The sequence below is a fragment of the Berghia stephanieae genome, chromosome 2 (assembly GCF_034508935.2).
Source record: "Berghia stephanieae isolate SIO BIC M18660-M18661 chromosome 2, UCSD_Bste_1.3, whole genome shotgun sequence".
In the NCBI taxonomy this organism is placed as follows: Eukaryota; Metazoa; Mollusca; class Gastropoda; order Nudibranchia; family Aeolidiidae; genus Berghia; species Berghia stephanieae.
In genome coordinates this window covers 36,469,880-36,483,520 of record NC_088361.1, presented here as the reverse complement: position 1 = coordinate 36,483,520, position 13,641 = coordinate 36,469,880, and positions in this window count along the sequence as shown.

The following is a 13,641-nucleotide window of genomic DNA, read 5'->3' as shown; positions in this document are numbered from 1 at the left end:
CTAGCGCCATAAAACCCATAAAAACAAAAGCAATTGTCTCTCGTTTGATGAAGATCCAGGGCCAGCATCTTTGTGATGTGACACTTTGGTTGTCTTCAGGATGAGGATCCAGGGCCAGCATCTTAATCTTTGTGACACTTTGGTTTTCTTCAGGATGAGTATCCAGGGCCCATATCTTTGTGACACTTTGGTTGTCTTCAGGATGAAGATCCAGGGCCAATATCTTTGTGACACTTTGGTTGTCTTCAGGATGAGGATTCAGGGCCAGCATCTTTGTGATTGAATATGTAGTAGTTTGATCTGGCGGGAAGTGCCGTGTGGCTCGTCTTTCACAAAAGTCAAGCGATGCTAAGCATGACTAATGATCGGATTGGTGACTGTGATCGTGGAAAATTCTGGTTTGTCCTTGGCTAAGGAACTTTACACATAATTACCCTACTCAACTCGGGTGTGAATGAGTACCTGGCTATTGGCAATAGTGGATATTGTCAGAGATTTAGTACAAAAAGGGCATCTAACAGCAATCAGTACTGTATGAAATGGACATACTTTTCCATAAGGTATTTTGGGGGAATAAATGAAGCACAGTAAATCCATGAAACTGCCATCTATACATGTTCATATTTTTTAATTTAAATACTTCGCAATAGACAAGCGTCCAGTAACCAGGAGACGGTTTTAAGTAATGTATTTATGTTTTTGTTTTTTGTTTTTTTAGTTGAAGAATGGTTTTGAGCCCGAAGCGTTCCGTCTTTGGTATTTTGTTCTTTTTTTTTTTAAGCTGTTGAATTCATTTTTGTTTATTACTTTTTTTTTTCAGTCCACAGCTACTAGTAGCTTAGCACCACTTTTACTTGTGTTAAATAAAAATTGGTATAGTTAGTGGATATGTATTTTACCGGTTTTTTGCCACAAAATAAGTTGAGGATTTTTTTCTGCGACTGCCGACGTACTTATTTGCTGGTCTGATAACCCAGATTTTTATGGGCACAGAATTGTTGGAATGAAAATACTCCCAAACCAACGCAAAAGGTCTATTTCAACAATGTTAAATCAAGCCAGGAATTACGTTTGGCTATTAGACATGCTCATATCTGTACTAGTAGGGGGATTAGGATAAAACCGTGAAAATTCGGGTTGAACGCATGAAAATTTGGTATACAGGTAGCTAAGCCCTAGATAAATGACACCCGATATAAAAACACGGTGCGTTTTTAGCATTTCTATTTTTCCCTATATAGCTTTACTTATCTAAGGGAAATAACCACGAGATTACAATGTGCGTTCTATAAATTTAAATACATTGTTGACCATTTACGGTAGCTAACAGATGGTTGTTTCGTGTTGTAACTAGTAGATAAAGAGAGGGAGAGAGAGAGAGAGAGAATTTTACTCACTAACACCTCCTTCCCACATCTACACAATTCCGTGCAAGGTAAGCTGGACCTTAAACACTTGCATCGGGTGCCGATACATTCTCTCTTATATGAACTTTTGAATAGTTTTTGGATACTTTTGACGATTCTGGAAATAAGATCCACAGTGGTTCGTTTCGATTCTCACCTTATGTCTTGCTCCATTCCGTTGGGGAGGGTGGCTGACCCTACTTTTGTAAGTAGGAAATCCATAATATGCCCAGCTTGGTAAGCTGCTCTTTTGATGTTGTACCAATGCTCCAGAAGTTGGGGGTAGTCTCTCAATAGGGTTCAACTGTCGTGACGTCACTTCCCTCGTAATGACTGGGTGGGGATCCTGACCTCCCATCCCGACTTCCATCTCGTATGTGCAGCTCTAGACGTGGTCAGGGATTCTGCGTACAAGGGTTGCCGGGACTTATTTCGACTCGAAACGGGGGCGCCGTCCATTATGCGCATCAGAGGGGTATCCCCATTCCGTCTCTCTTTGATCTTACTCAGCCAGTTTCCCGTAATCGTCTCCCTCCGGACACCGGGGGGCTGGATCGCTGCCATTATCAGGCCCCATTCTCTAGGAGTTGTTGCTAGCGTTCCTGACACTATGTGCATCGACTTGCGATGTTTTACATCCACCTTCTCAACATTTCTGCTTCTACCCCACACTGGAGCGCAATACTCCGCGGTGGAATAGCATAGTGCCAAGGCGGACGTTCTCAGGAGCGCTTGGCTAGCGCCCCAAGTCGATCCCGCCAGCTTCCTCAGAAGGCTGTTCCGCTTCTCTATCTTCCGGGCAACCCCTTCGAGATGCACTCAGTAGGTAAGGCTGCGATCCAACGTCACCCCTAAATATTTTGGATGCGGCTCATATGGGAGTGGCTGGTCCCCGACTAGGACATTCAGTTTGCGGGTGTGCCAAGCACTGCATAGGTGAAATGCAGTGGCCACGGTTTTTGAAGTGTTCATCTTCAGGTACCACTTGTCGAAGTAGGATTTGAGTCTGGTGACGTCCTCGCAGAGTACGCTCTCGAGACGGGTCCACACTTTACTCTGAGTAACGAGTGCCCAGTCGTCCGCGTATCCCAGCCTCAGGGAGGAAGTGTTCGGCATATCGCTAATGTAGACGTTATACAACATTGGGGCAAGCACCGACCCCTGAGGGACCCCATTCTTCAACTTCCTTACTTTGCTCGTGGCGTCTCCCAGCGCGTCGTGGAATTGTCTTTCTCCTAGGATCGAAGAGAACAATTTCAAGGTCTTTTTGCACCTTATGATTTTTGCTAGTTTGAGCATCAACCCTTCGCACCAGACCGTATCGTACGCCGCTGATAGGTCTATAAAGACAGCACCTGTTTGCTGTTTTCTCTCGAACCCATGCTTAATATGCTCTGTAAGGGCAATGACCTGCTCCGTGGTGCACCTCCCTTCCCTGAAGCCCGCCTGCTCGGGTGGCAGGGCAGCGTCTAGGACCGGCCCCCATCGGTTTAATAGAACACGCTCCAACAATTTGTAAAGACAGCTCAGCAGAGATATGGATCTGTAACTGTCGGCCTGCTTCGCCGGTTTCCCGGGCTTCAGGATGGCAACTATCTACGCATGCTTCCACACTTGTGGAAACTTTCCTTTTGCAAGGACGTCGGACATTGCCTCTGCCAGCCAGGCCCGTGCCCTGGGGTCCAGATGCGTCACCATATCGGGATATACACCATCTATCCCTGCTGCTTTGCCGTTCTTCACATCGCTAATGGCTGCACCCACTTCTCGGGGACTGAACGGGGCCGTCCAGTCCGACTCCTCCGCAGGTAACGAGTCCAAAATCGCCTTGCGGACACCGCGCTCCAAAGCCTGATTAGGGACCCGTTTGCTACGGTTCTTAATGTTCTTGGCAATTGTGTCTGCCTCACACTCCGGTGCAGCTTTCGCGTAATTCCGGTCCGGGTCCAATTTCTTTATCAGACGCCAAGCGTGGCGGCTGGAGTGTGTAAAGTCGAGACTTTCCACGGTCTCCTGCCACCGTTGCTTCTTCCTTCTGCCAGAGACTGAAGTAGTCTATTGGCTACGTCCTGGACTGGGTCTGCTTGTACTCTTTGTACAGCTGTTCCGACTCTGCTGTCCAGCAAAGGGTGTAAAATTTCCGTTTGCCCCGTGGAATAGAACGTTGAGCGCTCTTAACCAGTAGCCTGCTAAATCTGGTTATATTCTCGGACTTGGGAGGAATGGTAGGGCAAACCTGCTCGATATAGGAACTGAATTCCTCCCAGTCAGCCTTCCTGAAGTTCCATCTGAAAAGTGGGAGAGACTGCACCCTCGGTACTGTCACCCCAGCTGTGACAGTAACCGACCTGTGCTGACTATGCGGAAATCCCCGAGGACTGTTCGCTTCACCTGCAGCGGTTCACCGTTCGCGCCTTTCGTAACGAGGGTGAGGTCTGGAGTATACTCCTTCTTATGGCGGTACCCCTGAAGGTACCCTTGGCTGTAGGATCGTACACTATGTGTAGATCATTACAGTCCATCCATGAGCGGAGTTGTCTCCCTGCCTCGTTGCAGTCTCGGTAGCCCCATTCGTGATGGTGGCTATTAAAGTCTCCCAGACAGATGGAAGGATGGCTGACCACCGGTACCGGTGGTGTAGTCCAAGTCGCTCTAGGTAGTTTGTAGATATTATGCAAACACAGTCCACCTACTTCCACGGAAATTCGATTCACCCCATTGCTGTTCGTTACGCTCTCAATGACCCTTACCTTCGATGGCTCTTTAGCGTTTACGCTAACCCTTCCTTTGAGCCTCGAAGTGTCCTCGCGTTGGACCACCGTATAGCCTGGGATCTGGAATCGGGAAGATTGCGCGCCTGAGTAAAGGTGGGTCTCCTGTAACAGGAGGATGTCTACGCTATGGTCGGCCAGTAGCTTTGACAAAAGCTCATTTTTTGCCATACTCTGGCTCTCGATGTTCAAGGACAATATGTTCGTCAGGTCGCTATCCTCGGCATCGCATTTTCTGATCGGCAGGCCGCGAATCGAAGGTGTAGAGGGACGCTTGCTTTTTTCTCGAACGTGCCGACGACCCTGGCGACACGAACGCGGTATTATTTGGCTAGGCGGCAGACCGCTTCGCCATTGACTGAACTGTATTGGAAACATCATATCGAAGTAGTGTGGCGCCTGGGATAGCGGCTGATATTCGGGCACCGGGTTGGATCAAATTTAGTCACACACCGGGGCGAGCAGCTCATGTGGCTCGTTGGCTCGATACTCGGGATGGTCTCGTGACGGTCAACCGGGATTTACACCTTTGCCCTCCCGTGTGGCTCAAGCCCCCTCACCAGCTGCAAGGTAAAGATCCACGAGGGGGACATTTGGCGAACTGTGTTCTGCGAGTCTGTCTGTCCGTCTGTTTTTGCGCAATTGATTTTACATGCTAAATCAGATACACAAAATTCTCTTATTATAGTCCCTAAAACTTAGAAAAATTGAATAAGATTGACGATATAACAATTTGGATAGTCCGTGAATTGAAAGTTTGCCGGAAGGAAAACATCCGGTTTGCCTTTAAAAATAGTCAATGGGAATTCAAGGATGACGTAAAACAACAATGGATGGGTCGCCTTGTTTTGAATGCTTACACAATAGGAATGGACGAAATATTTTTTGTCGTCCGTTTCAAATCTTTCAATCTTAAAAAGGTTATATCTCAACTAATATTGATATCTCAGAGTGGTTCTAGAGTATAAATTATAGGATTTTTCATGTTCTACAACATATGTAATTTTCATGCTTTCAACCCTAATTTGCACAATTCAATGGGTTTTTTTTTTTTGGGGGGGGGGACATAATTCCCCCTACTGTACCTAGATTTTACAACAAAAAAATTATAAAGTTAATATATAAATGAATACATAAATGATAAAATAAATAGATATAGATATCAATTAAAAATAATAATAATAATAATAATAATAATAATACTTTATTGCATCCCAAAAAGGAAATTTTTTGTACAGACGTGTTATAATTTACATAATAAGATAAAAATACAATGGAAATAGGATGTATAATATATGAAAAAGGAGTAGCTCCATTACCAGAGCTGCGCTTTATAATATGAATAATTTCAACACTGTAAAATAGTCAAAACTGTCACTATAAATTAAAAATTGAAAAGATTGCAAAACAAATAAATTAATAATTTAATATTTACATTTTTTGAAACTAAAAATGCGAATAATTGTATAAAATGATTATTGCTTGTTATAAAGCCTAATACTGGACGGCAGAAATGATTTTCGGTGTCTCTCTGTTTTCGTTGAAATAGAGAAAGGGCGACCACTTCTTTCTGACATAATAACTGATGGTCTTAGTGGATGATACTGGTCATTTAATATTTTAGTTATTTTATTTATACAAAATTTCTCGTATAAAAGATCTACATCGTCAACATCATTTATATAGCGTTTAATAGATTTTTTAATATTTGAATTTATTTTGTTCCTTTCCACTGCTAAGCAATTGCCTCCCCAAGCTGTTATACAAAATGACAAAACACTTTCGATTACTGCTCTATAAAATAATGTGCAGAGGGTTTTATCTATTCTAAACTGAGAGAGTTTTGATAAAAAATATGTACGTCTGCACATCTTATGCCTAATTATTTTCAAGTGTTCATCCCACTTGAGCCTGTCATCAATTGTTACACCAAGGTATTTGTAGTGAGGAACTCGCTGGACGAATTGGTCCTTTAATTTTAACGGTTCTATCGGTTCCTTCACTCTCCTAAAGTCAATCACTAGCTCCTTTGTCTTGCTTATGTTAAGCTCTAGGTGGTGGGCATCACACCAAGACACAAATCTATCAATTTCTTGCCTATAAGCCACTTCGTTGCCATTTGTTATGAGGCCTTGAAGAGCGGTGTCATCTGCAAACTTTATCAAAGGTACACTCAGGTTTTGACTTCTACAGTCATTCGTGTATATTGTGAATAATACAGGGGACAATACACAACCTTGAGGAGCACCAGTATTTGTAGTTATACAGGAAGATATATTTTGTCCTAATCGAACATATTGTGCTCTCTCCGTAAGAAATTCGAGCACCCAAGCAATTATATACTTGTTTAGATTCAGACTAGTCAATTTTTGAACAACCAACTGAGGTTGCATTGTATTGAACGCTGAAGAAAAATCTGCGAAAAGCAATCTGCAATAGCTCTTAGCGTGATCTAGATGCCTGTAGATGTTGTTTGTAAACAGCAAAATGGCATCCTCTACGCCACGTCCTGGTTTGTAAGCAAATTGATGACTATCACTCAATGGCATAAACTGCTTCCTAATTTTAACAAGAACAAGTTTTTCTAAAGATTTCATGACTATTGAAGTCAGTGCAACAGGTCTGAGATCGTTCATAGATTCAAGTTTTTCTTTTTTTGGAACAGGAATAATTTTTGAAGTTTTCCAAATTTCAGGGATCGAAACGCATTGGAGGGACCAGTTAAAAATATGTGTATAAATGGGGGACAGTTGATGGGCACATTCTTTTAATAATTTTCCTTTCAATCCATCCGGCCCAGCAGCCTTCCTCTCGTTTAGTTTCGAAAATACGAATCTCGTTTCTTCTTCACTGACCTCAATAGTCATTTCATCTTCCAAAGCCCTGTCTAATTTATGTTTTTCATTTTCAATATCAAATTTGTTTGCTGTGTCAAAACGTGAATAAAATTTATTTAGAGTTTCAATTTCGATATCTTCAGATATAATCGTGGGCTTTGGATTATAGTTAACAGCAGTTTTAAGCCCCCGCCACGTGTCCCGTATATCCCCAGAAGAAAAGCATTTTTCAATTTTATTTTTGTACTTATCTCTACAACTGGATATTACTCTCTTTATCTCTTTTTGTTTTGTTTTCAGATCTTTTTTATTTCTACTAGTAAAGAGAGTTTTCTTTTGGTTCAATAAAAGTTTTAGATCTTTTGTTATCCAAGGCTTGTTGTTAGGATAATATTTTATTTCTTTTTACAAGACACGAGCTGTTCACAGAATTTTAAATACTCACTCACACAGTCATTCAGCTCATCCACACTATCACATGATTCGATAAAAACATTCCAGTCAGTGCATTCAAAACAACCACGCAAATCTTCACACACACTTCCGTTCCAGATCTGTACACTTTTCTTTACTGGTTTTACACGTATAAAAACAGGGCGGTAGGTGGGGAGTAGCAAGAGCATGCAGTGGTCAGATAAACCCAATGGGGCACGGGGTAAACATTTGTAACTATTTTTAATATTACACAGGAATAAATCTAATGTTTTTTTGTCCCTTGTCTCGCAGTCCACGTATTGATGAAGTCCCGGGAGAGTGAAATCTTTACATTGGTTAAAATCACCAGTGACCATCAATACGGCATCGGGCGACTTCATTTGAATGTCCTGTATTTCTTTCTTCAAAATATTTTTCGCTGTGTTGTTGTCTGATGATGGTGGAATGTAGACGTTGATGATGATGACATGAGTAAATTCCCGGGTAGATAATAAGGTCGTGACGAAACAGTAATAAATTCAATATAATCGTCACAATACATTTTCTTTATTTGACAATTATTGGGGTGGCACCATTTGTTGTTAATATATGTGCACACCCCACCCCCAGTTCGTTTATTTACATTAGTCCGATCTCCTCGAAATAGTGAGTATTGTTCAATATCAAAACATGATGATGGTATGTGAGGAGAGAGCCAAGTCTCTGTTAAAGCTATTATGGAGGCTTGACGATAGTCATTATTGTAACGACACAGTGAAAACAGTTCATCAATTTTATTCTTTAATGATCTTACATTACCTGTCACTACACAGGGTCAAAATGGACGAAAAGGCCGTCTGTTGAATTTTGTTTTTATTCCTCCTTTTCTCCCCCTCTTTCTTACTTTAATAAACGATGTGTCAATAGTGGGTGGTGGGTTGACACGGGTTGGAGGGATCGGAGAGTCTCTGGAGTATATATTATCGATAGGCTTTTGGCAGCAAAATCACAGGCTAAAACACCATTTATGCTTATAAATATACTAATAAATATAAAAATCAGGAACAATATATACTTCACATCCATTTTGAATAAAAATTAGGCGTAAATTCCGGCGATTGAATGATAAATGAATAAAAATATGTGTAGAAATAGGTAAACATTCACAACACGTCTGTTGTCGCCGGAAGCCAGCGCCAATATAGCAAAAAAAAAAAAAACACATTAACCAAATCTATAATTGAAATATGTATTTGGACTATATCTTGGTGCACACATTTGGAGGTCGGATTGCCTAACGCAATTTGGCCTTGATTTAACAATTTATAATGTACGATTTATTGCGTTGGTTTGAGAATATTTCCATTACAACAATGAGCCCTTAACAAGTTGGGTTATCAACCTGGAAATAAGTACACGTCGGACTTTTCCCATCATGGTTCGATAGAATGAACGAAATTGGATTCAATAGTCTGATGTCACGTCGCCCAGCAACGGCGGCCATCGTGGATCTAAACAAAGAAAATCGGTACATTTTATTCTTCATGCTGGCTAGAACTTTTCATGTCTTGTGATCAGAATGTGTAAAAGTCAAAACATGATCAGATTTATAATGGTTTTTTTTTTCTCTGGATACGCTTTTATGCTCGTCGGAGAAATATTTCATAAGGGCGTCCGCCATTGTTCCGATAGTTTAGAGCTAGTTACTAAGTTACCATGCGTCATTACGATGGAAGTGACGTTACGACTGTTGAAGCGTATTGACGTCAGTCAGCGCTTTGTTATTGTTTTTAGTCAGCCATTTGTATGAGTAGTTTTCACTAAATTATATCAATCAGACTATAAGCGTTTAAGTTTCTGGTTATACGTTATGTTGTGTGTTGGTACGTTCTATCTGACTGTCGGATGTTGTGAATATTCTGACTAACCGCATATCATCGATTCTGGCGTTGGTATGACGTTCAAGTGCCACACGCACACTAAGACTCTTGAAAAATCAGACTCACATTTATCCGGATCGCTAACCAGTGAAATAACATTTGTACTTTTATATTTGTCTGTTCTAGGGAGTTATTGACATTCTTAATGGCTATTTTAATTCCATATAATGATCACTTGAATCTCTACAATTCGTCTCTTATACTCACTTTCTGTCTTTTATCTTCAGTGGTCGTAGGACGAAAACATCCATGTCTTTTATAATTGCTCCCCGGTGGCCGGTACATGAAAGTATTGAATAGTCTTCTTTGCCGGTGGCCAGACTCTCTCTCTCTCTATCTCTCTCTGTGTCTCTCTTTCCATCTCTCTCTCATTCCCCCTCTCTCCCCCTCTCTCTCTCTCTCTCTCTCTCTCTCTCTCTCTCTCTCTCTCTCTCATGCTTTCTATCTTTTTTTCTTTCTTACTTTCTTTCTCCCTGCACATGTCTGTCAGGGAGAGGGAGAAAGAAAAGAGAAAGACAGACAGATATATATATATATATATATATATATATATATATATATATATATAGAGAGAGAGAGAGAGAGAGAGAGAGAGAGAGAATATGTGTGTGTATGTGCGTGTGTGTGTGTGAGAGAGATAGATAGATAGATAGATAGATAGAGAGAGAGAGAGAGAGAGAGAGAGAGAGAGAGAGAGAGAGAGAGAGAGAGAGAGAGAGATTGTCAATATGAACATTCTTTTCGAAATTCTTTTTATCTTATCAAAATGTCTATTTAGACAAAATGGAACTTTCAACCAATGAGATTTGGTCAGGTTACTTTTTTGATCCAGTCGTCACTCAGAGCCAGAGAATATAATATCTAGTCATTCCATTTAACACAACAGGACAGCATCTATTTATGATGGCTAGGATATAGAGATACAGATACACAACATTAAAAACCACACAATAAAAAGGAAGAAGAAATAAATGTTATATAATTAGATGATAATAAATAAATTTCTACAGAGCATAACCATGACAATTTCGTGCTGTATGCACTTTACATTGGCAATAATATTATGACATAAAAGGAAATATTTGAAACAATAATCTAATAACACACACTGAAATAGCATTCAGAAGTTGAAGAAAGATTAAGAATAGTATAGTTAAAAATTGCCATGAGGCAGTTCAACATTTACTAATTGAGAGAGAGAAAAACAAAGAATATCAAATATGCAAAGCTCAATTAATTCGAAGGTTGAGCACTCTTACGGTCTTACTTTGACTTTAGAAGCATAATATGTCAAGATGCACTGATGAGACATAGATATTCGAAATAGTACTGTCTGTTGAATGCGTAATATAATATCACTCAGCTCTGTGTTATTGTTTTTAACTAGCTATTTTTATGAGTTGTTCTAATACGATTCAATAGTCTGATGTCACGCCGCCCGGCACGGCGGCCATCTTGGTTCTAAACAAAGAAAATTATTACTTTTTATTTTTCATGCTGGCAAGAAGTATTCATATGCCTTGTGATCAGAATGTGTAAAAGTCAAAACATGATCAAATGTATGTGTTTTTTTTTCTCCTCTGGATACCCTTTATGGTCGCCGGAGAAATATTTCATACGGTCGTCCGCCATTGTTCCGATAGTTTAGAGTTTAGAGCCAGTGTTACTAAGTTACCATGCGTCATTAGGAAGGAAGTGACGTTACGACTGTTGAAGAGTATAACATTATATCAATCAGACTATAAACGTTCAATGTTTCCCCTAGTTTTACGTTATATCCAAATGGTGGATGTTGTTTTTGTTTTTGTTTTTTTTTGTTTTGTTTTTGGCTAAACGTATATATATATATATATATATATATATATATATATATATATATATATATATATATATATATATATATATATAGAGCAGTAAAGTTAGGTGCCCCAAACGTAAACAATAACAAGTTGCTAGTGATTTCCGTTAGGGACCGGAATAATTTACGCACAATATAGGTCTCCCAATTTGTGTTTTGAGTTGTAGGCAATACACTTTCAGTATTGAAAATATGTTTACATAAAATCTAACAGTTGCAGAAATAATAATATAAGGCTGAATTATTATGAAAATCAGGCTCCGAATAATTCTCGTTTTGTTCACACCAGCGCAATAATTTGCTCTAACGGAAATCACTAGCAACCTGTAATTGTTTACGTTTGGGGCACCTAACTTTACTGCTCTATAGAGCAGTAAAGTTAGGTGCCCCAAACGTAAACATGGGTCGAGAAGCACATGGCAAACCACATGTTCCTGTCTTGACAGCTCACGTTCCAATGTAAATAATAGAAAAAAATAACCTTTAAAATTTGGCTGTTAGGTGGCAAAAGAAACACATATTCATAAATACTCGATCATGCATCAAATAATGTCTAGATATGGATATTTTATGGAACAAAAGGTAAAATTTTCTAAAATTTATCAAAAGTTACAGTCTATCTATTTTTAGACCAGAGCAAATTATTGCGCTGGTGTGAACAAAACAAGAATTATTCGGAGCCTGATTTTCATAATAATTTAGCCTTATATTATTATTTCTGCAACTGTTAGATTTTATGTAAACATATTTTCAATACTGAAAGTGTATTGCCTACAACTCAAACTACAAAATTGGGAGACCTATATTGTGCGTAAATTATTCCGGTCCCTAACGGAAATCACTAGCAATTTGTTATTGTTTACGTTTGGGGCACCTAACTTTACTGCTCTATATATCAACCTTCCGATTATCGAGTACGACACTGATTTGGTAGTACTTGCAATGAGTCGATACCAGTTAGTGATTCCTCTCATTATTTTCAATACAATAAATTTCTTAAAATTGATATGAAACATTTTCCGTTCTTAACAGACATTGGAAAAGCATTCTGTGATAAGTGAGTGAAATATATAAGATATTAAATGCAGAAAATAACTCTCGTATCAAAATAAAAAGCTCGGTGGGGTTCTCTTACGAAGTCAAAAATGTATTGTCTATTAAGACAATATAAATTGAGTTCAAATTGTATTCAACACTTGAATCATAAATTTTGAGTTGATCGATGTTGATCGACATATCACCAAGCTCATTCAAAAGACTTCTATCTATTTATGTATATATATATATATATATATATATATATATATATATATATATATATATATATATATATATATTTATATATATATAATCATAACACGATATACTACTACTACTACTACTACTACTACTACTACTACTACTACTACTACTACTACTACTACTACTACTACTACTATTACTACTACTACTACTACTACTACTACTACTACTACTACTACTACTACTAGAAGTAATAATATTACTACGACTACTATTACTGCTTTTAAAAGATTGACTATTGTTTGAGCAATATCCACTTAACACTTAACGTGCTCAAAGCGCTTTTACAAAGCGTCCCTCGTCAACAACAACATTTAACATTCAGGACGGGACATGACGACTGTTAGGCGATATTACATATTTTTCGGACAGAAACAACGCTGTTAGCGGCCAGGTTCTCATTTTACACCTGAGTAAGGTGAGAGAATGTAAGTAAAGAGCCTTATCCAAGGACTCAACTATGCGCCGAGCGAGGCTCGAACTCAGGACATTCCGAAAGCGAATGTCATACCACACGACCATGTAGCCGCACTACTACTACTACAATTACTTCTGTTGCTACTACTACTACTACTACTACTACTACTACTACTACTACTACTACTACTACTACTACTACTACTACTACTACTACTACTACTACTATTACTACTACTACTACTACTTCCTGCTACTACTACTACTACTACTACTACTACTACTACTACTACTACTACTACTACTACTACTAATGCTACTATGATACTACGCGACAACATCAACTACTCCTACTACATCCACTACTACGCAAGCAAGCGCATGTGCATGAAACCAAAAGGATGGGCGCATCAATGCGTTTTTTTCTTCTTACGGAATCAAGCAAAATTGAGATAAATTCAATAATTCAGTTGTAAAATTCACATTGCTTCTAAATTAATTAATCCATACTGGATTATTGTAATATCAGATAATCACTTTAATAATGCTTTAGCTAATGTGGTTTTTATCAAATAGCCGAAACGAGAGCAGAGAGAATGATCTTCCCCTCTCCCTTTTCCTGTTGTGATATAGATAGTCAATACATACAGCAAGCATCGTGTGATTTTGGCGTTGTGTCCTTCTCACCCTCACTTC